Here is a 26285-nt window from a genome sequence, read left to right on the forward strand (position 1 = left end):
TACACGCACACATACACACACTCACACACACGGTGTCTTTGATACAGGTGTAAATTAAAAATGTGTTGGTAATGCACAGCTCAGTAAGAGAGCTAAAAATATTAATTGAATACAAAACACTGCACTGTGCTTATTATGGCTAGTGAATATTCTACTGGCAGTGAATCACAGGTGGTGGTGTACTACTTCATACATGTTCCTGAGAGCAGGTCCAAGCTTACATGACACATCCTCCGCTTATCATTCTGATGACCCATCACTTCCACGCAGGAAAGGAGCAAAAGAAAAGCAGAGAGGGAGGGTGGGGGAGCAAAGTTAAAGGAGAGAAAATGGTAGGAGGGAAGTGACAACACTTCCAAATGGATCTGTCTCAAACCCATATGTGTTTGCTGAACTAAAGAAGAATGGCTACAAGCAATGAAGTGTGTGCTTGTGTGTGTGTGTGTGTGTGTGTGTGTTGGAGCAAGGGTAATACCAGCTCCCCCTGCATGACTGATAGAACTGACTCAAACACATAACCCTGACATGATTCAGGCCTTACATCCACTCTAGATTTTGGATATGAATGCCTAAATGTCATGTTGCCGACATTGCCACACACCCCAAAGAGACCTGAGGAGAGGAGTGTGAGGAAGCTTCTGGAAGGCCTCTTAACGCACAGCAGCCTATCTGACGAGGCGCTCGCTGGTAGACAGTTAGGAGAAACGGGAGAAACAGCTTTCCCAGAGGCTTGATTGGGCTCCACGCTACGCTGCCGTGTCAGATGGGTCTTACTGAGCCCTGTCTAACTGGGAATGGGGATGGAAAGGAGCCAGATAGTGACGGAAGCTGACCTTGTGCTCTCTACATAAACACACATTGGGTTGACTAGGGGTCACCTCGCATGTCTGTGTCATAATACGACCTTGATTGCGGTTCAATAGTGCATCGTGTTGAACTTGTCTCTTCTTTTCTCTTTCTCTTCTCTTCTCTTCTCCTCAGATCTCTCATTGTGTCAGGTGTGTTATTCAGCACTCTGTGAAAAGTCCTGTAATTAGCCCCGATCACTCCCTGCAGTACAGCGCATTGCCGTCATTTACATGACCCCATTTAGCATACGGTACATGCAGCAACACTGTTCGCTACATTATGACATTAATGACCATATCCTCAATGACACCCCCACATTTGAATAGCTATTTGTAGTCAGAATCCTGGTGACAGTGCCACAGTTATAGTGTTAGCCGAGATATCTGCCAATGAGGTGTATGAACAGAGACCAGAGGGGAAGGCTGTTGTGCATTCAGGTGATGCAGGCTAATTTCAGGATTCAGCGAAGAGAGGGAGAGAGAGAGAGAGGAGAGAGAGGGGAGAGAGAGGAGAGAGAGAGAGAGAGAGAGAGAGAGAGAGAGAGAGAGAGAGAGAGAGAGAGAGAGAGAGAGAGAGAGAGAGAGAGAGAGAGAGAGAGAGAGAGAGAGAGAGAGAGAGAGAGAGAGAGAGAGAGAGAGAGAGAGAGAGAGAGAGAGAGAGAGAGAGAGAGAGAGAGGTGGCCCCACAGGCCATGTGGGGCTCTTTCGTCAGTAAAAGGCCCTTTCGTCAGTAAAAGCTCAGCTCTCTTGTATATCAGTGGATATGTGTGACCTCTCTGGGGAGGCGGGGCTGTCTACACGTATGCGCACACACGCGCGCATACATACACAAACAAGGATACACACACACACCCTGTCAGTTGGAATAGAGCCATTGCAAAGAAGCTGGTCTGGAGAACGTCCCAGCAGATTTCACATCAGCATAATGATTGATTTGTTTTTTCGTTTTCTTTTTCAGTTTGCTGCTGGTTGCACACTAGCTCTATAAACATTGTTTGGGGTTAGGAGGTTTAGGGGACTGGTGTGCGTTAGCCACTTCCAGGTTGCCAGGTCCCCCCCTCCCTTATCCCCCCTTGTGATGACCAGCTTGGCGGGAAGCCCAACCCAGTTCCACTCACACTGAGCCCTCATCAGCGTGTTGAAGGCAGAGGAGCTGTACAGGCATCCGTCTACCCCTGCGTGTGTTAGAGTAGCACTTCATGGACATGCTCTCCTCACCTCTCAGTCCATGTGTTTCATCTGCGTGTGGCTAGACACAAATTGAGGTTGTCTGCAACCAACAATTGTTGGTTTCACTAATGGGCCTTATTTGGGTATTGATTCACCCTCCCACAGACTTCTTTTGAGTCTACAATAGCAGGATCATGAGACACAAGTTTGTTTCCAGAATGTTCTGGTGGGCTGCTACACTGCATTTGAAAGGAAACAAACAAACAAACAAAAAAACGTAATGCGAGTGCATTGACATTTGGCAGGCCAGGTTGGCAGGCTGGCTGTGTCAGGGCATCCTCCCACTAGTGTAATCCACCAGGCTGGAGGAGTCTTTGTGCATGGTAATGACCTGAGTGTGGGGACCGTGGACCCCTTGTCCATGATCCTGACATTAAAGCTCTCGCTCTGTGCATGCCTGGTCAAAGGGCACGCGTACACGCACCCACACACACACGCATGCACACACACATATGCGCATAGCCATTCACACACACACTCACAGACTTGTATGTGTCCCCAACCTCACACACCCAAACACAGTTCTGAAAACACACATTAGCACACAAGTCATTTCTGGGAAGAACCGGTCAGATATGGATGTACAGTATTCGGCGTGTTGTTTTGATCTCAAGCAACAAACAATAAACAATTCTTGTTTTTTCTTGTTAGCCTTTGGTGGGCCTGTACCCCCCACCCGCCGCAGACACACATACAAGCACACACTCTCACCCGTCAGGCTATGTTGCATGTGAGCTGATCCGAGGTTGGCCCCAAGCTTCCTTCCCTTCCTCTTCAAGCAGCAATCAGCAGGCCTGAAGCTGGCTGTGGGAGAAAACACATTAACAAGAATCCGGGCATAATTGTGCATTCTAAACAGGCTTATTGCTGTGAGTCCGCCCCTAATTATCGCTAGCATTGTCGTAGCGTTTAGCGCTCGCTGTTTTGGAAATGCCAACCTCCCTGCTTATGGACTGCTGACGGCCCCCGCCCCTCCCCCCCCCCCCCCCCTTTTTTTTGTGTCCATTAACCCGTAAGCATACGTGTGTGTGTGTGGTTGTATTCACGCGTTGACTTACAGTGCTCATACAACAGATAAGCGGGAAGAATTCCCCCGCCCTCCACCCTTCTCTACTCTTTCTGCCATCCTGAGAACTCCCCTCTGGAAGTCAATTTGCACCTTAAAATTGGTTTGATTATGTGGAATGGAAGCGGGCTGTTCAATACCTACCCCCCGTAACTCAAATAGTTTTCATATTACACAGCACAGTCGGGCTATGCAAATCACATCTCATCCACCAGCGGCAAACAACACCGAAAAATCTAAACCAGGAGAGGAAGACTGAGAAGGAGAGGTGAACAGAGGCAAGTACCGTAGGCATGTGAGAGCAGGGGCTGCTGCAGGTGATAAAGCAGCACTGGTTCTTAGTTGGTCATGACTCACCTCCCACACGGTTCATATCCTGGGTCGTAGGTCAGGACCATGAGTTAAAAGCTGCCTTCGCCCACCCCCTTAAGCACCTTTATTTTCCTCCCTCTGTCTTTTATTTCCCCCTCTTTCTCACATTCTCTCTTTCATTCTCTCGTTCTCGCTCTCTTTCTCTGTCATTCTCTCTCTTTTTCACTCTCTTTCTCTCTCTCCCTCCTTTTATCCCCTGTCCTAAGTGAAGGGCGCAGCCATAAATGTGGTGAGTTCTGAGTCAGCGAGAAACCAAGCTTTGAAACAAAATAGAGAGAGGAGAGAGAGAGAAACCTCTTATTCTTCCCACACGATTCATTATCCGCCAGCTCCAAAGTGTCCCAAGATTTTCTCTCCATCAGATATCGGTAATAGTCCCAATCACATAAAAAAGATGAACAACATAAATTTCAATTATGGCCCCTTTTCGGAAAATTCTGCTGCCCAGCGCAGGAAAATGTAGTAAACAGTATAAGCTTCAGAGACGCAACACAGTGCACAAGCAAGCAGCATGTATTCTTGGTTCATGAACTTATATGAAGTGATTGGTTCATTTAACTTCTCAAGCTCTCTTTCTTTCTCTCTCTCTGTCTCTCTCTCTCTCTCTCTCTCTCTCTCTCTCTCTCTCTCTCTCTCTCTCTCTCTCTCTCTCTCTCTCTCTGTCTCCTTCTCTCTATCTCTCTGTCTGTCTCTCTCTAAGTCAATGACAGAGGATCACTGCAGAGTAACCGTCCATTACCAGAGTGCCATTAAATGGAAAACTACTGCCTAGAAGCTCCTATTGTATCTGTGACACCCTCACACACACACTGTGTGTGTGGTCAGTGCTACCCCGCAACCTGACTTTGTCCATAGGTCCAGAAAGGATGCTGCCATATTCTGGTGGGTTCTCAAGGGAAGCATAGGAAGTGGCCTTTGTCCCAGCAGCATGACTCGTTAGGAAACAGCTTCTACATCAGTCTCTGCACTCTCTCCTCTCCTTCCTGTGCATCACCAGGACTGACCCTACAGTACTCCCTGTTTGTTATTATTAATCATCATTGAAAATTATTTGGCAACTTTGTTCTCTCTAATGGAGCTCTGGGTTTGTAAGTAACGGGGCAGACATAACCACTCGCTGGAGCTGGACTGAAAAGCAATCAGGGAATATGTCCTGTACTATGGGGTGGATTGAGACTTTGTAATAACATGTCATCATTCTTTGTTATCTTTTGACTTCTTTTGGAGACAGACGAAACACTGGGCTGGATCCACCTAGTTTAGCCCGGCGGTAGCTTGTACTTTTTTAGAAGTTTGCTACGGAGAAGGGGCTTACAGAGAGGGCACATGTTCAGTGTAATATGCAGTACGTGGATTTAATAGTGTTAAAAATTATGTCTCATTGTAACACGATTTGAATGCCAATGTTAGGCCATGAATATCGCACGAATGCGCACACACACATACACATTATTGGCACTCTAAGCCGTCTCATAATGTGACCTTTAACAGGCATAATGAAATTAAAAGTTTGTCTGCTTCATTTTAATGAAAGACCGCAACCTCAGCCTGAGAAGTGAAAACATGGTGACCCAGCAGCCTAGCTCTGTTCACTACACAGCATGCCACTGATATATATCAGAGAGAGAGAGGGGGAAAGAGAGAGGGGGGGGGAGAGGAGAGAGGCCGAAAGAGAGGTCCAGGCCTCCCTGAGAACTTCCTAGAAAAAGGCCTGCGGCGAGCGGAGATCACAATGTCATCAAGAAGGAGTGCTCTCTCCCCATCTCTCCCCTGCAGGCTCCATAAATCACATCAGAAGCAGTGGATGACAGGGCAAATTTGGGCCAGTGAAAGCCCAGGTCAGAGTCCCCCAGACTGGGCTTGAGTGTATACTCTGACCCCCTCCCCTGCCTCCAGCACTACTTGGATATAAATAAATCCCCTCAGTTGCTAGAAAGACAGAGAGAGACAGAGAGAGATAGAGGCAGAGAGAGAGATAGAGAGAGATAGAGACAGAGAGACAGATAGAGACAGAGAGATAGAGACAAAGAGAGATAGAGACAGAGAGATAGAGAGATAGACACAGGCAGAGACAGACACAGACAGAGACAGACACAGAGAGAGAGAGATAGAGACAGTGAGAGAGACAGACAGCAAGAGAGAGAGATAGAGACAGCGAGAGATAGATATAGACAGTGAGATAGAGATAGAGACAGAGAAGAGAGATAGAGACAGAGAGAGATAGAGACAGAGATAGATAAAGACAGAGAGAGATAGAGATAGAGACAGAGTGAGAAAGACAGAGAGAGAGAGATAGAGACAGAGTGATAGAGACAGAGATAGATAAAGACAGAGAGAGAGAGATAAATAGAGACAGAGTGATAGAGACAGAGACAGAGATAGATATAGAGACAGCGTGATAGAGAGAGATAGAGACAGTGAGGGATAACAGGGAGGGTAAAGCAGAGCTGAAGAGTGACTGTACCTTTTGAAGGGCTGTATAACAGGGCGAAGGTGTCTGGAACCCCCGCCCCCCCACCACCACCACCACCATCCCCATGCACCTTAGGTGTTCTGGGAATTACATCATCTATCTGATGCTACAGTTGCTGCTGATTGGTTGGACTCTGTTCCGACCTCTCACATCCATCTAACTGTTCACCCGTGGCCAGACAAGAGTCTCCAGGGAAAGAATTATGGGTAAATAACATGGCTCAAAGCCGATAAGAACATCCATGAGGTGCACAGTAAATGTTACTTATAAGTGTGTGTGTGTTTGGTGGGCGGGGTGTGTGTGTGTGTGGAAATCAGAAGCCACATCCGTAAGTGTCTCGAAACCAAGACTTGACTTTTAAACCAGAACATGGCGGGGATGCACACAGACAGATCTATACAACTGACAAAGACTGGCCACAAAACTGAGACGTAAATACAAAACCAAAACAAGACACAAGTGGAAGCAGTGGAAGGCCGTGGCCGTGACAATGTCTCCTTTTGCGTAAAACGACACTTTGAGTTACCAGCCTGTCAAATCAGGCTACATCTGAGAAAAATATTGAGAGCCATTTTAGGTGTACCAAAGAGCCTGTGTATGGACGAGCTGCGTTCTTAAGTGGAAGGTTTCCATTCAAATCCCAAGTCTCTGTAACTCAGGTCTCCACACACAGGAGGCCTAGTGAAAGTGTGGACTCCCAGGAGTCCATCTCTGGGACAGAACCTTCCCCGGGCTTGTATGTGGCTCAGACACCATGTTGTCCTTTTACGAGGTAGTGGTGGTCACACACCCACATTGGCCGTGGCAAGATTGTATTCATGGATCCAGGTCCTTCCCACTCTGTGATAGAGTAATCCATTCTGGCTGGACAGACCATACCTCATTCAGTGCAGTGTTTGCTATACATTGCAGCCTATCTATAGACATGTTATTTATTTGATGAAAAGAATCAATGCCCCGGTCACTGTGAAATAGGTTTGCGTGGCCTTAGGGGTAAAGATCACACACTGTTAAATACACTAATGCTGATGCATTAAAGATAAGTTAACCCCTCACCTGTGAGTCCCTCAGCCTCCACACCCTCCCACCTCATTTCCCTGTATTCTACAGTCGCTCAGATGCTGCACTTAGGTGCATGGACTCTACTGATGTGATCTTGACTGGGCGGATGGGCTCTGGCCCCAGGGTGATGCACCTTGACCAGGGATTGAGCCTACCGTGGGCCTAGGCTTCTCAGAGGCCCAGAAGCACCATACCTACTGCATTACTGAGAGCTGAGAGCACAAACGACTAATTGTGCCTGGTTCCTCTCAAAGTTTTGTTCTCATTTCATCAACTCTCCACCATTAACACATGTATAATGAGGCAGGCAATGCAATTTCCTCTTGATTAATATGGTGCTGTACCCTGTTGAAATTCACGGCAAGAGTAATTTAGGTTTGATCATTTAATTTCACTTCATTTGCATTCCTATCAAAGGATCTGCTCTGGAAACCAAATCAATGTGATTCTGTGAGCTTGGACCTTATAGCTCATCGTGAGCATAGAGACTATGAGTCTTTCCAAAGAGCTGCCCAGGTTTACAGCGAGGGTAAGTGGATCATGCAAAGAATGGTATCTTCCTCCTCAGCTGGAATGCAGGAACAGGGAGAAGAGGAAGAAGCGAAACAGCAGCACTTGGGAGGAATGTACATTGTGTTCTTTCCTGGATGAAACTGTTGCCGAGGAGACACTCCACGGTTCCGTGCTTGATTTGCTCTTTGCTCCGGTCCCTACCGCGACTTTGCGTTCTTGCTTACATCTATAATTAAACCCAAACCAGCCTGCCGAGTGCAAAGCAAGCACCCAAAGGCCCTATTGGCTTTGTCGACTTCTGTGTGGTTATTAGTTAACTGGGCGCTCACTAATACCGAGTCTGTGTTTTCACAGACTTTTGCAAATTACAAATCTTGTTGTCATGAAGCAAGTTAACTACAAGGCACATTGTCTTATATAAATACCGTATCAGTATGGGATGGAGTCATTGTGGGATACAAATGGGTCTGCCTCTTATCTTTGCTGTAGAGAGCTTTTTTGGCCCAATGGACTATCATTCAAAGGGAAAGTTTTGCCAAGTGAATGATTAATACTGGAAATGATTGGCCTGTTTTTCCGCTAAAGTATGCCTTTGAGGAGGCTCTTCTCTGGGCACGGTGGTTGGGGTTGCGCTACATCTTGGATTTGTTTGGAGAGAGGGCAGCATGGACATGCTGTCTCTCTGCGTCTGCCCACACCTTTCCCTTTTCCCGCCTCCCTCGACAGAAGGGCTTCAAAGTGACCCTAAAATGAGCCACGGGAGTCAGTAGAAAAGTCGCAATCGTTATTCAGCGACCCCCTCCGACCTTGTCTTTCACCTTGGAGCGGCCGGGCGGACCAGACAGAGGTATCCCAACACGAGGAGGAGCGAGTCAGTCGCTCAGGTCATTAATCAACGCTAAAGGCCTCCGCTGTGTCCTGGGGCGCTCCAGAGAACGCTGCCGTTTGGGCGCTTCCCAGCGAGGAGAGTTGCGCAAGCCTCATTACGGTCTCCAACTTCTCTTTTATGTCCCCGCTTACGAAGCTCAATTATTATTTCTGCCTCCTCTCATCCCCAGCCTCAGATGGAGCCCATCTAGTCTTATGGGAGGGCCTGTGTGACACAGCCAAGGAAGTGCCTCTAATGAAATTGCAATTGATAGGACTATTGCGTGCGTGCGCGCAAAGGGAAAACTCTTCCGTCTCTCTTTCTTTTCCTTCTCTCTCTTTGTCTCTCTCTCCCTATCTCTGCCTCTCTCTCTCCCTCTCTCTAACTCTCTCTCCTCCTCCTCCTCCTCCTCTCTCTCTCTGATCAAACAAAATGGAAATGAAATTGGGCCTAAATTGATTGCCTAACCACGTCTTTGGAGTTGAGCCTCTTTATTGGGTCACTGTTATAAGCTCAGGGATAATGCATGGGGCTCCACAGAGAATAGTGATCTGGGCTTGCATGTTAATAATTCTGGGTTTGAGTGCTAGAGCACATTAATGGCTGTACAAAGACAGTCCGTTCAGACGCTACACAACTGGAGAGTTCCTATCTGCTAACAGCCGATCCAAAAACAGAACAGGACTATTTTCTTCTCTTTTCAAACCCAAATTCTTTTCAAAGTTGGTATTCAAATGTGCAAATCTCACAAGATTACGTCTCACAAAAACACGTCCATGTATAGTGTAGCAGGGTAACAAAAGCATCAAGCACATTCATTTTGGTGAGCAGTTAAAGTAACAAAGTTGCCCCCAAGTCCCATGTGTCAAATCTGTTTAATGCCCTCGACGGTCACACAGCACTCCCCGGGGGCCCCAGTTGCCCTTTGACCTCCCTGGCATGGCGCATGATGCCCCGTGACGGCAGAGCGAAGCTGACCGAGAGGCAGTGAGTTGAGTCAGTCGCAGTTGTATCCTGACGTGCACTTCCTCAAGCTCCCTCAAGTTTGCACACACACACACGCACGTACACTCTCTCTCATCTCCTCTTCTCTCCACCACATTCAGCCATTGTCCCCGCTCCCGCCTGGCACAACCGCGGTGTGTGCGAGGCGAGCTAGCCTCATCGATGCTGCCACACTGCGACGGACAAATGGAGCCCAGCGGTCTCCACTTAGCAGCTGAGCACAGCGTGGGGGCCCCCCTCCTCTCCCGGGGGGGGCACGTGGGTGTTATATAGCATTAAAGTGCCTTTGCATGTGCTCGGAGTCCCTTGTGCGCGCGCGCGCGCGTGTGTGTCTGTGCATGCTTGTGTCTGCGCACGTGTGTTTCTGTTTAGAGCGAGCAGGCGTGTGTCTGCGCGTGTGTGTGTGTTTAGAGCGAGCAGAGAGCATCCATGATGCACAGTGGTATTGATGGCAGAGCTAAGCTGAGGGATCGATCCAGTCCCCCTCCAGCCCAGGAACACAGGGCCCCGTTCACTCACAATTAGCCCAGATTAGGCTGACGCTGTAATCATGTAAGCATCGGTCTCTGCATTACCCCCCCCCCCCCCCCCCAAGCCATGAAGGCCTGTGGTTGTGTACATGCCATCCCATCTCTTCGATCCCCCTCCCCCGCACATCATTAACTACGAGATTATGGGTAACTTGACGTCGCAACATGGTCGAGACAAAAAAACAAGCAAGTGACAGTTCCTTTAGCTGTCCTCGCACAGTGGCTTTGACAGGGTGTTTTGTCAAGGCTCCCGTGGGCTTTTCCTCCAGAGATAAAACGGCTCAGTGGAGTACCTGCGCGATACCCTTTTCAAGTGTCCAGCCCTGATACACGCAGACACGTCCAGCATTGTGGGTAATGGGCTCAGGCAGGCGGTACCTATACGTCGCAATCAGAGCGATTTATACTGTGGCCTCCGTCTGTCTGCAGTGTGCGAGGGCTATTGTCGTAACAGAGCTCGTTCAGCCCGTGTTGCTCTCTCAAGTGATTGCCTAGAGACCGCTTACAAACCCAGACAGTAAACTAGTTTAGTTAGAATGGCTGCCCGCTCTGTATTTCTCTCTGTCTGTCTCTGTGTGTCTCTCTCTCCCTCTCTGACTGCTCATTCAGGCCGCACCACTGTTCCTCTGCAGGGGGTATAGGAGCCATTTTGGCAACAATGCATACAGCATACGAACCCACGCCTCCTCCAGATACAACATGTGATTGCAGAGATTACTGTTTGAAAAGGTTTTCTAGGGTTTTGCTTTGGAAATCTATGCAGCACTTAAAGCATTATAGAGCAGTTCTGGCTGCCACTTCTTGACATGACTGACCATCTTTTGGGCGGCACCCTGTTCACAGAATATACCTTGATCCCCAGCCAGAGCTCTTTGACAGGTTTTTATTTCACACAAAGTTCCACGTTTGACCCAGTACATCGTTTTCTCCAAACCCCTCTGATGATGGTGCCAGCCCTGTCCGATAGACAGCCATTCTGTCTCTTTGACATGCACTCTTTTAATCATCTACTTGAGAAGGCCAGCTGCCGTGTGGAATCGCCCCGGCCTCACCCGAAGCACGTCCGCGATGAGATCACCATAATGAAGCGCTGATAATGCTAACTAGCGCGGCTAAGCTGCTAGGAGCCTAACTGTCACATCGACGGAACTATCATTTGTTCTCGTGGTTTGAGTTAGCAGAGACACATTAGATGAGGGAAGGCGAGGGAACGTTTCAAGTTGCCAGAGAGACGTTGAGGTTTTTTCACCACGTCTCCTTAAATGTACCCCCCCGATAAAAAAAAAAATCTTATCTCTTTCATGAACCTCCTTGCAGTAGCAAATTAGATGACTTAACCAAATGTAGCTGTCTCCCTGGGTGACTCCGGTGTGGGTTTTTTGTGTCTCATAAAGAGGGTGACACAGTGGAGGACAACAGGTGCTCACCCACTGCCATTCCCTGGGTGAGGTCAAGTGATGCCAGGCATCCTGAGGGAAGGGCTGCAGAACGCTAGTCACTCCTCTGAGAGTCTATTGGAGCCTTTCATTTTTTTCTCCCCCATCTAATTCATTTTTCCCAATTCACTCTAGTCCCTCTTTCCTTCTGTCGAAACTGTTTAGCTTTAAAGACTGTGCTGCTCAGTACTCCTGTACTGCTACTCCCTGACCAGCCTCATATGTAATGGATGCCTTTTTCTCATCCATAAGCAGTCTAGTTTGAATCAGATTCATGGTCTCAGAGCTTCATACTGTTTTACCATCTGTTAACCGTAAGACACATACCCTTCCCATTGAACCACACACATGTACGCACGCACACCACGTGGGTGGACATAACACGTAGTTCTGTGAGCGACCTTTGACCTCCCATAGTAGGTAAAGACCTGACCTTCTGTTTGTATGTATTTGAGTGTTTCTGGATGTGAGACACTCCCATGTAACTTTGAAATACAGGATGCTCATGTGGATGTGCACGTGTGTGTGTGTGTGTGTGTGTTTGTGTGTGTTTGTATTTGCGTGTGTGCGCATGTGTGTGTGTATTCTAAGATAGAGTATGTTTTTAGTGGGAGTGCCCCAGGAGTCTCCCTGGTGTGGACGAGCATCTGTTCCTGCTCTGTTTCCTCCTGCTGCTATGTGACCCGTGTGGTAGAGCCTTCTGTAATTGTGTTTTAATGATGTACTGCCTGGGCTCCATTTACCGCTAAGACAGACTTTACAAACACACACATGCACGTACACACACACACACACACACAAAGACACATGCGCTTAAGCACATAATGCACACAATGCACACACACACACACACACACACACACACACACACTGACGGCCTCTTTGGCCAACATGCAGCACCCGTCCTACTTGTTCCTTCTTACCCAGAACTGCGCCACAGAACTCTCACACCAAGGCGTCCTCCAACACAGACACACACACGACACAGACAAGCAGGACTAGAAGGGGGAATTGCAGCAAATTCCGGTAATGCACACATTTGTTTGACTTCTGCACAGCCGGCTGACTGTGTGAACTGAGTACACGCAGAGACACACACTCTCTTTCTCACACACACTCACACAGACACACACTCTCTCTCACACACACACTCACACAGACACACACACACACTCACAGAAACCCACTCTCTCACACACTCACACTGACACACACACCCACACACTCGCGCGTGTTTGACACCTCCCCTACCGGCTGCCGTGGCGGGGAGCAGTCACAACAGGACGATTGTCACACAACATTCCACCTTTTGGAGAAAAAAGCAGGATGATTAAATGGAAGTGGAGCCACGCTCCTCTTTCTTTGGCTGGGCCAAAAATATAACCTGAGGCAAACTGGAGCAGGAAGCAGATGTGATCCCTACGCAGAGCTACCGACTGAAAAAAGAGAACGAGAAAAAGAGATGGAGGGGGATTGAGAGAGACTCGTCGCAGCACCCTTGGTGTGACAAGCGCTACCAAACAAGCTGGCAGGCACAGCCCACATTTGTCTGCAAGCAGCCTGAAACTAGTTTTACTTTCTACATTCTCTGTAGCCAATCTTTTTTACTTTGAAAGACTCAGAGTCTCACATTAAAAGTCCCCTCTGAGAAATAAAGGAGACATTTCTCCTCCTTCTTTTTTCCTCTGCCGAGCGGACAGGATCCAGTGGGGAGCTTTTTAGACAGACAGGTCTTCTTTTCCAACTGTCTGCAAAACCAGAAATGAAAACAGCCAATTAAGAGTTCAGTCCTGTTGTATGTCCACGGGACTCATCAATGACCTGGGCAATGACCTTTGCCGAAATGATTTTTCATCTCTTTTAAATATACGTACATATTTGAAAGTGAATCTAACCAGCTGAAAGTTCTGAATATACTGTACGTATATTTTACATGGGTTTATATATTCAATGTGGGTGTTTGATTTGGGTTTATGTAATTAAATGTATGCATCATTTCAGAGGTAGATATAGAGATTTACAGGAGAGCATAAAGAACACATCAGTCATCAGCTTTTTTTTTCTTTTTTTTCAGTATTCTCCTCTTTTATGTCTCTCTTTTCATTCACTCTCTCTGCAAGAACAGACATCCAGACAGCTTGCATGAACAAATGCATCCACCCACACGTGCAGCGTGTTCCCTGCCATCTACAACCTAGAACGCAGAGGACCTTGGATTTCTTGACTGAACTGCAAGAACAAAGCAGCATCAACAAAGCCATTGTTTTCTTTCCCCCCTTTCTGTTTCTGCCTTTTCATGATCAAATTTGCACAGCATGTGTCTTCATCCAAAGCAGAATGGGATGTATTCAGTCAGACTACATTGTGCCTCAGACCTCATTTACCCATCATGTCCCTGTCACCGGAGCTTAACCTGTTTACGCTCCTGTTTCGCCCGCGAGACAAAAATGCTGCCTCCCCCTTCCTCAGTTACGACGCACTAAATTCTAAAAAATATATTTTTTAGACGCTACACATGTTATACATCGTTGGAAAGCTACGATTCTTGTGCTTCCATTGAAATAAACCAATTCAAGATCAAGTCGCAATAGCAAGCAAAGTCAACGTCTTTTTCCGGTGAACATTCCTTCAACAATGCCAAAGAAAAAAGTTGTACTCACCCTAAGTTGTTCAAATAGGTCCAGGTGTGCAAATCATGCCATCAAAACTTGATCTGCGTAAGTCCCAAGGGTTCAAAGTATCTAACCATGTAAAGTAATTCGTCCAAATACAATGTTTTACGTTCATGAATAGCCATTATCCTTTGTTTCATTATGCAAGTTAGCCGACGGAAGAAACAACTTGTTCACATAAAAGTGTTATTTTCTCCGATTTATCAACGGAGTATTTACAAAATGAAGGTCTCAAAATGTCCGTTGAACCCTCCCCTTTTGATTGACACCTTGTTCGACCCAATAGGAGCTTCCATGCCCCGTTGACAGCCCTCTAAAGCCAACTAGGTCTGTGCGTCCTGCCCCCCGCCCCCCCCCCCCCCCCCCACACTGGTTCTAAACAAATTTCTCGAACTGGCTTCGACTGGCTCTGAAATTAGCTCGTTAGCCTTGTAGCTGACAGCTAGCTGAAAATGCCAATACCTCATTTGTATGCGTCTGTGGAGCCTTCAAAATAACAGTCGATTGCGCAATATGGTTGACAGAATCAGTGTTCTTTGTGCGCCAATCCTTGGAATCAGATAAAGCACTCCAATGTGTTCATGCTTCAGTTTTTGTGTTTCAGTATTACTAATTAGGGATTTAGCTATTATATATGATATTTCTAAGTACCAGAGATGGGCCAGAGATAACAATTATGAAAAATAATACCTTTTTATTTGACCTTGACCTTGGTTACAAAGGGTCATTTTGGAGTCTCCAAAAGACCCTTTTAGAAAATTCCTGGATGTACTCTTATAAAAACATGTGTCAAATATGAATATATTGTGGTATTATGTTTGACTTTTGATTTGAATTGGGTAAGGCTTCAACCTGTGGTCCAATTTAGTCTTCCAGATAATACCTACCACCTCTAGGCCTATTCAGGCCTCTGTTTTCAAAACAAAATCTAGGCGGAAATAGAAATTTTCACTTTCCTTGTGTTCAAGCTTCTATTACTCAACACTAGAAGGACTGACAGGGGTCCTGACAACAGGGGACATAACTTCAGAGTGTCAGCTTTCAAAAGAGATCATTTACATGCATGTACTCCAAATGGTTCAAGAACAGCTTCCAATTTACTTTGGGTATGCTGTTTAGGCGTTTTCAGGCAAATTTAACAGGAACATGAAAAGGTTAAGCCAGGTCACTTCTGGGTGGGGGAGGGAGGGGGGGGAAAGAGGGCAGGTGGCACTCAATAGTGGTGGTTGGTGCTGAATGGCTTTACAAAATGCCACTCCAGTAGATTTTGTTATTTGAGTTGACAGAGGTCTCTGTCTAAATTCATCCTGATGTGATTGACTTAGTGAGCTTTTGCCTTGTTAAACCCTGTGGCTCAGACAGGTATTGTTTGGAAGTTGTGTGCTGCAGTAGTCTTGATAATGAACTTTGAAAAGGGTGGAGTTAGATTCAGAGATTATCTCTCTCTCTCTCTCTCTCTCTCTCTCTCTCTCTCTCTCTCTCTCTCTCTCTCTCTCTCTCTCTCTCTCTCTCTCTCTCTCTCTCTCTCTCTCTCTCCCTTTGGCTCTCTCGCTCTCTCTCTCTCTCTACCTTTGGCTCTCTCTCTCTCTCTCTCTCTCTCTCTCTCTCTCTCTCTCTCTCTCTCTCTCTCTCTCCCTTTGGCTCTCACTCTCTCTCTCTCTCTTTAACTTGTCTTGGTAGAGACCCTGACATCCCCACTACACACTCTCCCCAGTGCCCGATACAGGCCCTTCACCGAGCGTGCTGTCGGCTCTTAGTCACCAGAAGATTGGCCATGCACAGATCAGCCCTCCAGCCCGTCCCACATAATGAGGCCTGGCCTGGGGAACCTGAGGCTCTGCCGCACATTAGTGCAATATTCATCATGGCAAAAACATCGTAGGCTGCCTGGGTAATGATAATCAGATTAAACATGGAACATCATAGTTTCATATTTGCATAAGAGGAATGCTAGCAGTAGCCTTGACTCTCCCCTGCACTGTGTAGAAACGAGCTGCAGTCAGAGGATGGGTGTATGTGGGAAAACGTTTAAGACTGCTCAAAAATCTTTGGTTGTTTGAATGTAAACTCGCAGCCTGGCATGGGAAGAATCTTCAAAGATTCTCGGATTTGGATCTCTCCAGAATTAGCAGCAGGCCTTGTTAACAGCTTGGAGACCCCCCAACGCTATGTATTTGTTCATCACATTGTTATTGTTCCATAAACTAGCTTTTTTCCTATAAAGAACAAACAAACAAACAAACAAAAAACGAGCAATGTCCCTTAAGTTCCCAACCAGCTCTGACTCATGCGTAGCGTCGGGGACCGGGCCTTGCGCTCCCAAATATTTAGCATCCGTTTGTTCATTACTGATATGCATATGCAAAGACATGCGAAACACAGGACAACAAATGAACAACAACAACAGCCACGACTACTGCGTCGAGTACATGGGTGAGGGTGAGGGTAACAGAGCCGGCTGTGATATTTCATGTCGACGCGATTCGTCACAGGGGAGCTGCTCCACTTCTGGGAAGGGTGGAGATGTACGACGAGCTGTAACCGGTAAGGCTTCCAGACGCCGCCGCCTTGAGCAGGCGCCGCCTCCAGCTGGCCCGCGATGGTAACATCGGTGACCCCCCCCCCCCCCCCCCCCCCCATCCACGGCCTGGGAGTGCCAAGGTGAAACATGAATCACGACCCTGGCTGTGAGGGCTTGATGAGAAAAGAGAGTAGCGCCAGGCCGCTCCCAGCAGGTGACCTGTTTCCCTAAACATGAGTCACCCAGACCCCCCACAGCCCTTCCGGTCCCCCAGCAGTAATACTGGGACACCATGCCGCCAGGTGTCAGATTCACAGCCGGCTTGCAGCAGTGGCTCGTCTCACCGGATGATCCTGTGATATTAGCCCTCACCCGGGCTTGGACAGCAGCCTAGCACAGGTAAACCAACAGGCTGAGGCAACTTTGTTATCCACTATCACTCACTACCACAGGCGCAGCATCACAGGAAATGCACCACACTGTTCAATTACTTCATCGTTTTAATGCGTTATTGTGAGCGCCATCGGGAGGATGTGACAGGTTGCACCACCCGTATCTCATGGATATCCAGAGGTTTGGTCACTCCGAGGCTTGGCTTCAAGAGAGGGCAGAATAATCTCAACCAGGCCCTGGCCTCCATTAAACCCCATTAGAGGAGGCTAGCAGATTCCAGCTGCACCCCGGGTCATAACATGTAGCCGCTACATCAGACATGCAGCCATGCATAAGCAATGTGCAGCTCAGAGCGCAACGCTAGGCTAGGCCATGCTAGGCTGCTAATGACCACCACTAGCCTTTTAGCTGACTTTCTTCAAGGTCTGAAGGCTTCAAAAATACACTCTCCATCTACAATAAATACAAATTCTACCTTTAATCTAGAGAAGGGGAAAACAGACTGCTCGCCTGTTCTTCAGCCGGACTAAGTGTGTCACTGCCACGGAGTTCAAGGGCACAAGAGACGAATACCTCCCCTCGGCGCTACGTCACACTAAGTGGAAGAGGGGTGGATGGTATCCGGGTCTCTAATCCCATCATTAATCAGTTGATGTGTCAATGAGGCCCCCAGATACATGGCTAACCCCCCCTGATCCACCCCCTGCATCACTGGGCTGGAGACGACATCCATAACAATAACAAGGAGGATTCATTTATGTGACAGCCCCGATCAGCATGTTGCTGTGTATTCACAGCACTGTTTATAGACGCTAAACTAAGCTGGATGGGATAAAAGACTGTGTTGTCACGTTGTATTTTGGAATGGAGATTATATCTGGATGGTTTTCTGTATTTGAAGGTCTAAAATATAAAATAACATACCTTTTAAGATTTATAGCAAATAATGTTAAATAGCCTACATTTTTTTGTCCAGCTTAGAAAGTATCTGAAAATCATGTTTTTTTCCAGTTTGTTCAGTACTTACAGTACAAAGTAATGTGATTGTTTTTATTGCTTAGAAATTAACCTTTGAGGTCCATCAAATGGACACAAGCACAGCCAGTAGACAATAGACTGGCATCAGCACAGGAGTCAGACAAGAACAACAGAGCCAGAGTGACTGGGTTCCTCTATGACAGTCAGGGGTTGTGGTTCTTTGTCGTTAAATCCCAGGGCCCCTAGTTCCGTGCACAGTCAGAGCACTGTGAAATAAGAAACATAGGATTTAAATCCATTTTCCATTGTCCTCAGACTCAGTAAACAAGTTTACACCCAGACGCTGCCCTCTCCCCCTCACCTTATTGTCAGTGTAAGTCACGCTCCACGGCATGGATCCAATACTAAACTTTCGGAGGGGGGGGGGGGAAACCAGGGGGTTAAATCACCTTTACCCAAACACACTTTGTAACTGTCACAAACACACACACTCATATTGGAGTGCAGCTTTGGTTGTGCGGTTTTCCTTGGTTAAGAATGGAGAGCACTGAGAGGGGGGGGATCTGGGTAGTGCCAGTGTGGTGCTTGTAACATGTGTGATACATGTGGCAAAGCTCCCTCACTCATGGCTCAATGCGGTGTTGATTCAAGATCAAATTGGAAGATTGGGCTCTCTCTCTCCGTCTTGCATTTCTCCTTCTCTCCCTTCTCCGTCTTCTCTCTCGTTTTCCTCTGTAAAATGGACCAGGGGAAGGTGTCATCTTGTATCTGAGTGGCTGACACTCTCAGCCTGTCTGGGTCCTTCTCATCGAGTACACTGTGGCATGCCACGCTTCTCCCTCACTCCTCCATTCTCTCTCGCCCCCTCTTTCTCTCTCTGTCTCTCCTCTTTTCTCCCTCTCTTTCCATCTCTTTCCTCTATCTCTCTCTCCCTCTCTCCTGCTTTCTCTCAATCTCCCTCTCTTTCTTCCTTTTTACATCCCTCTCTCTTCCATTCTCTCCTTACAATCTCTCTCTCTCTCTGGTGTGCGCACACTCGCTAACGTTCCGAGTCGACCCGTGTTTTTTGTTACGGTGTGGCCTCAGGTGCACCCGCGCTCCCAGCGCCGTTCCTCATCCCCCCAGGCGTAACATCATAGCAGGACTGGCAGGACGTGCCATCCATCTCCAAGCATTCGACAAGCAGGAAGCGCATTTATCTTAAAGCAAACGTTACGCAGCTTGACACCCCACCTTTTTCCATCCCCAACACAGCTCGTACCACCGTTTGCGTGGTGTGTGTGGGTGTACAAGTGTGCTACAGGTATCAGTCACTACTCTCTGGTATCTCAACACTGATTGGACGGTAATTAAAAGAGCCCTCAAGAGGCCTGCTGGGTCATTGATGCACCTTGATCTCTCTGTCTGATACGGTCTCACACACAACACACATGTACTAGACACACACACATACGCATGCACACGATCCAAAGTCCTAAGGGGATTGCTGAAGGTCACTCCCAGCTGAACATGAACGGTTTATCTAGTCGACGTTTCCAGAGAGACGCCACCTTTTTCCACACTTTTTCTGTCCATCATCCGGCTGCATCAGCATCAGAACAGACACAGCACGCTGGGCCTACCAGATAGAAAGGCTTTTCATTTAGTGTAGGGCTGTATTGGCAGAGACCTGGAGGATACAGCCCCTTTGTCACCGGTCGCTCAGACACTCGTCTGGGACAGTCGTTGATTTGCACAAACGGGACTGTCATGTTAAAAGGACCATCACACTTGAATGACACACCTCTAGAGAGGTGGCCTCAACAGTGGAAGAGGAAGGTGAACCGAGGAATTATCATTAAAAGTTGTGTTCATGTCAATGTAGTTTTAAACAGCTTTTAATGTCATGTTTGATATGATTTTGTTTCTTATTTTATGAGTTACACTCTAGTAATATTTGTAATGTTGTATATTCATTAAGCCGCCAGCTTCTATCCCTACCCTAAGCAGTACAGTAAGAGATATTTACTGTCTCACAGCCAGGCATTACCCCCCCCCCCCCCCATATCTCTCCCTCTTTCTCTCCCTCTGCCTATTCAGAGGTTAGAGTTCCTCAGGAGACATAATGGACTCATTATGTCTTGACACCTCTCAGGCCGGCTGCAACACCTGGGTTGTTTGTCTGTCCTGAACACGTCAGCCCCAAACAGGATGTAACACTGCCACGTAATCCTCCCGCTGTCTGTCCATGTGTCTGTCTGCATGCAAGTCTCTCGCCCTCTCTCGCTCTCTCACAGACACACAGAGCCACTTGCTAATGCGTGCACTTACGCACATGCCCCACACTACACACACACACACACAGGGATCCGTGTGATTTATTTAGGTAATATACTCTCATCAACATGGTCTAATAAGATTGGGCCGCGAGCGTGGGGAGCGAGAGGTCACAGGACTAGGTAAACATGCTCTTTAATCAAAGGCTCATATTAAATGGTCTTTTTTCATTATCATTATCTAGTCGGTAGGATTTTGTCACTTTCTGAGGACGCAGCCGAAGCCTCTGGAATAGCAAGTGGTGTTTGGATGTGGGGGCACTGTGGCGTGATGTATTTAAGATGAGGGCCATGGTGGAGTGTAAAAGAGTAGTAGAGAGACAACCTTACAGACGGTCCCAGAGTCGATCCCCCAGAGTCAATCCACAATATTGGTTTAGAACAAACTGTTCAATGCAAGAGGTGTCTCTTGATATTCAAATCGTGTAGTCTTCTAATGGAGATTTCACATTGACATTGTAAATGCACTTACAAATGCTGCTGCATACTAAACCTGTTATTTTTTTGCGGGAAGGAACGGAAGACAAAATAGGGAAAATATATTCCTGACAGAAGCTTGATTTAATGAAAGGGAAGCAAAACAAATTAAATTCAAATTTAACCGTTCACTCTGTAGCCCTATCTGCCCTTTATTTTCCTCCACGCACGCACACACACACACACACACACACACACACACACACACACACACACACACACACACACACACACACACACACACACACACACACACACACACACACACACACACACACACACACACACACACACACACAACAAAGAGAATATCCCCCTCCCTCCAATAAAGAATCCCTAGTTGTTTAGGATTAGCCTTTCATTTATTGTTCGTTTAGAGTCAGGTGCTTTGCAATTAGTGTCACCCTTCTATCTCCTCTCTTCTCCTTGACTTCACGCTCGGCTCACTGCAATTAGGAGGCGTGCGCTCATCTGTGTAGTGCACAAGGCCTAATTATTGAATAAATGGGGTCTGGTATACCCAGATGCGTTGTTTGGGGTGCATGCCCATGAGTTTGTTTATTAAATGTTGTTGTTTCATGTGGAGACAGGAGAAGACCTGAGGAAGGCTGAAACTACTGTCTGGCTTTGAAGTTACAGGACAGCTAGACTTCCCATGCTACGCCTGCAGCCCTACAAATAGTTTTGGGTGTCTTTTTGTCATAAATACATATGTAATAGTTGGGTTCATGTTGAATTCTTTTACTTTTTGCCTCATTAGGCAGCTGGCCTACCTGTCTAAATTCAGAGAGCTGTTTTACAAAACACTCACACACATACAACTCAACCTCACACACGTTTCTTCCGGGGTAGCATGGTTATATAAGGTTATTCCTTAAGCTAATCAGCCAGATCCTCCACCTCTCTTATATCTCCTCGTGGCTCCACTCGATCACGTCCTAGACTGAGTGAAGATGTCTGCCTCCAGCCTGTTTGTGTGAAGCGGCAAACCCAGAGCTGCTTAGGACTGCCCCAGAGATACAGGTCCTTATCCTAGGATCCTAGTTACCAGTAGATTAGGGCCCAGTAGACTTCTGGGTCCGGCCAGTTCCGCTCCCCCACCCCCACCCCATGCTCCGCATGTATTTCTACAATTGAATTTTCATGCTCCAGACAAAATAGATTTGCCCGAAAGGTTGAGAGACCTGTGGAGGCTCTAAAACAAAGGTCGCAGATTTTGTGCAGACGGATAGCTTTTCATCGGCAGGAGAGTCCGGGTATGAGCGGTGCATCCACATGTTGTCTCCAGGGTGCCACATCTTCCAGTGTTTATTTGCCCGTTTGGATGCTGTCTAATCAGATCTCCCTCCTCTGCCAGTCCATTCTGCGACAGGACACCGCCATGGCCCGGCGCATGGCCCGGCATCGCAAAGGGAAAAAATGACATCAACATCTCCATGTTGTTTGCTAATGTGATGCATCTCTGGCTGTCATCACATGCCTCTCAGTCTGGCCCCATCCCGTCACTACCGATCCTCTCTTGAACGTGCACGAAGAAGTCCGCTCGGGGGGCAGACAGCGCAGGAATCATCGATGTTGTTAGCGTTGCGTACTCAGAGAGATGGACTCAGAGGTCATGGCGCCAGTTTGTAAAAACAAGCAGTGGAGATGAGCTGATGCTGGATCCAAACCCTGGGGGTCTTGGCGACTGTAGATGTAGTCAGTGATTAGTTCCCTCCCTCGCTGCGGCCCCATCGCTTTGAAGTGAGAGGCAATATCAGAGGAAGCTATTTATACTTATAACCCTTTGATGACCACATAGGAACACAAAAAAAAATAAACATAAGGGAGGAAAAAGCGCAGTTTCTCTCAATTCTCTAGCTTTCTTTATCTGTCTCGCCCACAAACAGCGCAGTGTTAATGCCTTGCTAATTGATGGAATCAGAATCGTTTGTACCCTGAAGAACCTGTTACTTCTTGTTAGCGAGCGGCCGCGTCAGCGATCACAAAGTTCCTACGCTGGCTTCAGTTCCTCCAGACGCTTTTTTGAGCCTATCGCACGCTCGCTGTTGGAAAATAGAATTTCTATTTCCAGTGCAAGTCACGGTGCCAATATTTTTTTTCTGTTCCGAACAACTGAAAATAACCAGGAACTTTAGCTTTTGCTCGTGTTATGTTAGCTGCTCCACGACAAACCACGCTGGCCAGATGACGCGGAGACTGCACAGCAGGCGCTTCTGGGTCTCTCCCTTTCAAATAGTTCATTTCATGTTTTCCCTGATTCTCTCCTCACCTCCACCATGAAGGTCAGATTAGGCTGCTCCCTCGTCGGGGGGGTTTGTCCATAGGCCCGCAGATAAACACAGTCACATGATGAACAATCAGCACCTGATAGGATTACACACTCTGCAGCCGTGTAAAATCAAAGCTCCTGTAGCGCTGACCTTCTCTGGCCCCCTCCCCACTGGGTTCCAGAAAAAACACCATCTTTGTTCCTGGTCGGGGAAATGGGTGCGGTGTAGAGACGCGATGCATGCCTGCTTTTTCCCCCGGAACCTTCCTTTGTAGAACAGTTCCATGGGTAGGCCTACACTGTGCAACACCTTACCTTGCAGTGTCAGATGACTAGTGAAACTAATGGAACCACCATTGTGTCCCTGTGTATTCGGAACGACTCACTGTGCTTCAGGATATTGTTGGGGAACACAATGTGTACCACACATTGAATGGTCAATTTGAATACTACTCCTTTTCCTCAACATTCTGCTTCCCTTGACAAAACATGCCAAACGCAAATGGTTGTTCGGGAAGATTATATGAGTGAGTGAATGAGTGAGAGAGTGTGTGTGTGAGAGAGATCGAGAGAGTCTGTACTGTATGTGTAATAATAATAATATTAATAATATAGATTATTATTATTATTATATGCTATTATGTGTCCATGGGATAGCGTGTGTGTGTGTGTGTGTGTGTGAGTGAGAGAGAGAGAGAGTGAGAGAGACATTCTAAATGAGAGTACAGAAGGACCATGCTACTCTTACCATTCAATCTCAGAATATTAAAGCAACTTTCTCTGAATGCCATCCAGTGCAGTAGAGCATTTGATAAATACAGATTTATTTTTCTCAGACTCTCTTATTCCCAATTTGCTGCTGAACTCCATTGCCTGACGACCAGCATGTAAAGCAGTCAGCCAAACAACTCTTGCATCTTCTCTGCAATGCAGCAGAGAAAAATAGGTCCCACTTAGATAGAATAAAATTATTCATGAAGCAACCGAGGATCACAGGCTTCCGATGCCTGATTTTTTTGAGAAGACTGAATTCCAAAGATTCAGATTGTCATACAGACATCCCCACCCCACCCCCGTCCACATAACATGGAATCAACAAGAATCTGATGAGAGCAGAACAGCAAACTGTGTCATATTACTTTGGGAGCCCAAGGAGCTCTGATGATTCTGAAGATGCTGAAAGGTCAACAGCCTCCCTCTGTGATTGATCTGTCAGCTTAATGAACAAACACAATCTTGTCGGTGTGAGAGAGAGACAAAAAGAGCTTACAGCTGTCTTCCTGTTTCTGTCACGTGTATGAGCCTCACGTGGAACATCTCTGTCTGTGGATTCGGGACAGAGAGAGAGAGAACCAGAAAAGAAGTGTCTGATACAGTTTCTACGGCATCACAGGTGTTGACACACAGGTACGACAAGAGTCAGGAAAGGAGTTCTTCCTGGATCTGTAGCAACAGTCACTAGGCCCGGCTACTGTACAGGCCATCCAGACCCACTCAACACACACACACACCTGATATACTGTACAGGCCATCCAGATCCACTCAACACACACACACACACACCTGATATACTGTACAGGCCATCCAGATCCACTCAACACACACACACACACACACACACCTGATATACTGTACAGGCCATCCAGACCCACTCAACACACACACACACACTCACACAGACACAGTGCTGACCAGGCAGAATGCGCAAGTGCAACATTGCTTAAATAGCTCGCCATGCCATGATTCACTCATTTATTATCTTCCCATTAAAATGCTTGTAGAATCAGTAATGATGATTTATGCTTTGTGTTGTTGTCGTCGTCGTTCGAAAAACCAGAGGGCCTTCCCCACAGAGGGAGGCACTGCATTATGGGGAGGCGGGACCCTCTCTGCCATTGGCTGGGATACCCTGAGGGGGTAGTGGTAGGGAGGGGGGTTGGTGCATGCACGCAGGTCACTGTACAGCAAGCGTGCCTGAGGGCAAACACAGCAGGCTCTAATTGATGCTTTTTGTTGCTTGTGTCTCTGGCTGGAAAGAGGGCCACCGTGGCTCCCTAATGACATCACTTCCTCACACTGCTTCATGGCAGCCTCAGATGTGGAGCTCGTTTAGAACAGTCACGTCATCTTTCTCTACCAGGGTGTTTGGACTGGAAACTGGAGTGTTGCTTAAATAGTATGCAGTCTGGGCATGTGTGTGTGTTTAGGGGAGACAGTATTGGAAGTGAAAAAAGACTAAGAGGGTATTAGACTCTGCTGTGGAATTTTGTAGCTCTTTTAAAAGGTAGTTGTCCTTTGACATGATATAGTTGTAATGTAATTATTCCCAAGGGCAGGTTCAGATACCAACCCCCTCCCCTCTGTCCCCCCATCCCACATGCTGCTGTATCTAGGTAACAGTGATTGATCCTACTCAGCCTGTCAGATCTCCTTTGCTCAGTGCCTGCCTGCTCCCAGGCCTCTGTGATGGCAGGTGTTTACCAAGAGGAGGCCAGCACTGGCCAGATTAAAACAGGCATCCTCTATGCAACCCATTTGTACCTCTGTCTTTTTGTCTCTCTCTCACCCCCCATCTCTATGCAAGTTCTCTACCCCCCCCCCCCTCTCACCCCCGCTCTCTTATCTGTCCGCCCTCTCTCTTTCTCTCTGTATTCTCTCCCCTCTTGTATATCTCTATCTCACCCCCTCTTTTTATCTTTCCCTCCCTCCCTCCTCCTCCTCCTCCCGTGTTTCTGCAGATCAGATGTGATGCAGGCAGGCTGGTCTCAATTGATCTGAGGCGTGTGTTCAAATGGGCTACATCTGCTCCTCCGTCTCTCCTCCTTTTCCTTCCTGCGCTTTCTCCCTTCTCCGTGTGATTCAACCTCCGTCCCGCCGTGGGGGAAGGAGAGATAACACGCCTGTCTCTTTTCATCGTCACAACGCCGGGCCCACCAATGTTTCCCTGGTGATCCCCCCCCCCCCTTGTGGTGTGTGTTGGGGGGGTTGTGTGGGAGAGATATCAGGCAGTGCTCTGTGGGTTGGCGGCATCCCCTGAGTTGTTTTCTTGCTCATTATTGTAAAAACCGAGCAGGAACAACAAAATTCTGGAAGTCTCTCTCTCTCTCTCTCTCTCTCTCTCTCTCTCTCTCTCCTCTCTCTCTCTCTCTCTCTCTCTCTCATCTCTCTCTCTCTCTCTCTCTCTCTCTCTCTCTCTCTCTCTCTCTCTCTCTCTCTCTCTCTCTCTGTTTCTCTCTCTTCATCCTTTCCTGCCT

At 47.4% G+C, this 26285-nt stretch overlaps 1 protein-coding gene across 1 annotated transcript in view; it reads left to right on the plus strand.

The window, feature by feature from the left end:
• LOC134033889 (catenin alpha-2-like) overlaps window positions 1–26285 on the plus strand; it is a 119351-nt gene that overhangs the window by 92495 nt on the left and 571 nt on the right. The window lies entirely within an intron of this gene.

This window comes from Osmerus eperlanus, chromosome 14, assembly GCF_963692335.1.
Source record: "Osmerus eperlanus chromosome 14, fOsmEpe2.1, whole genome shotgun sequence".
NCBI classification, from domain to species: Eukaryota; Metazoa; Chordata; class Actinopteri; order Osmeriformes; family Osmeridae; genus Osmerus; species Osmerus eperlanus.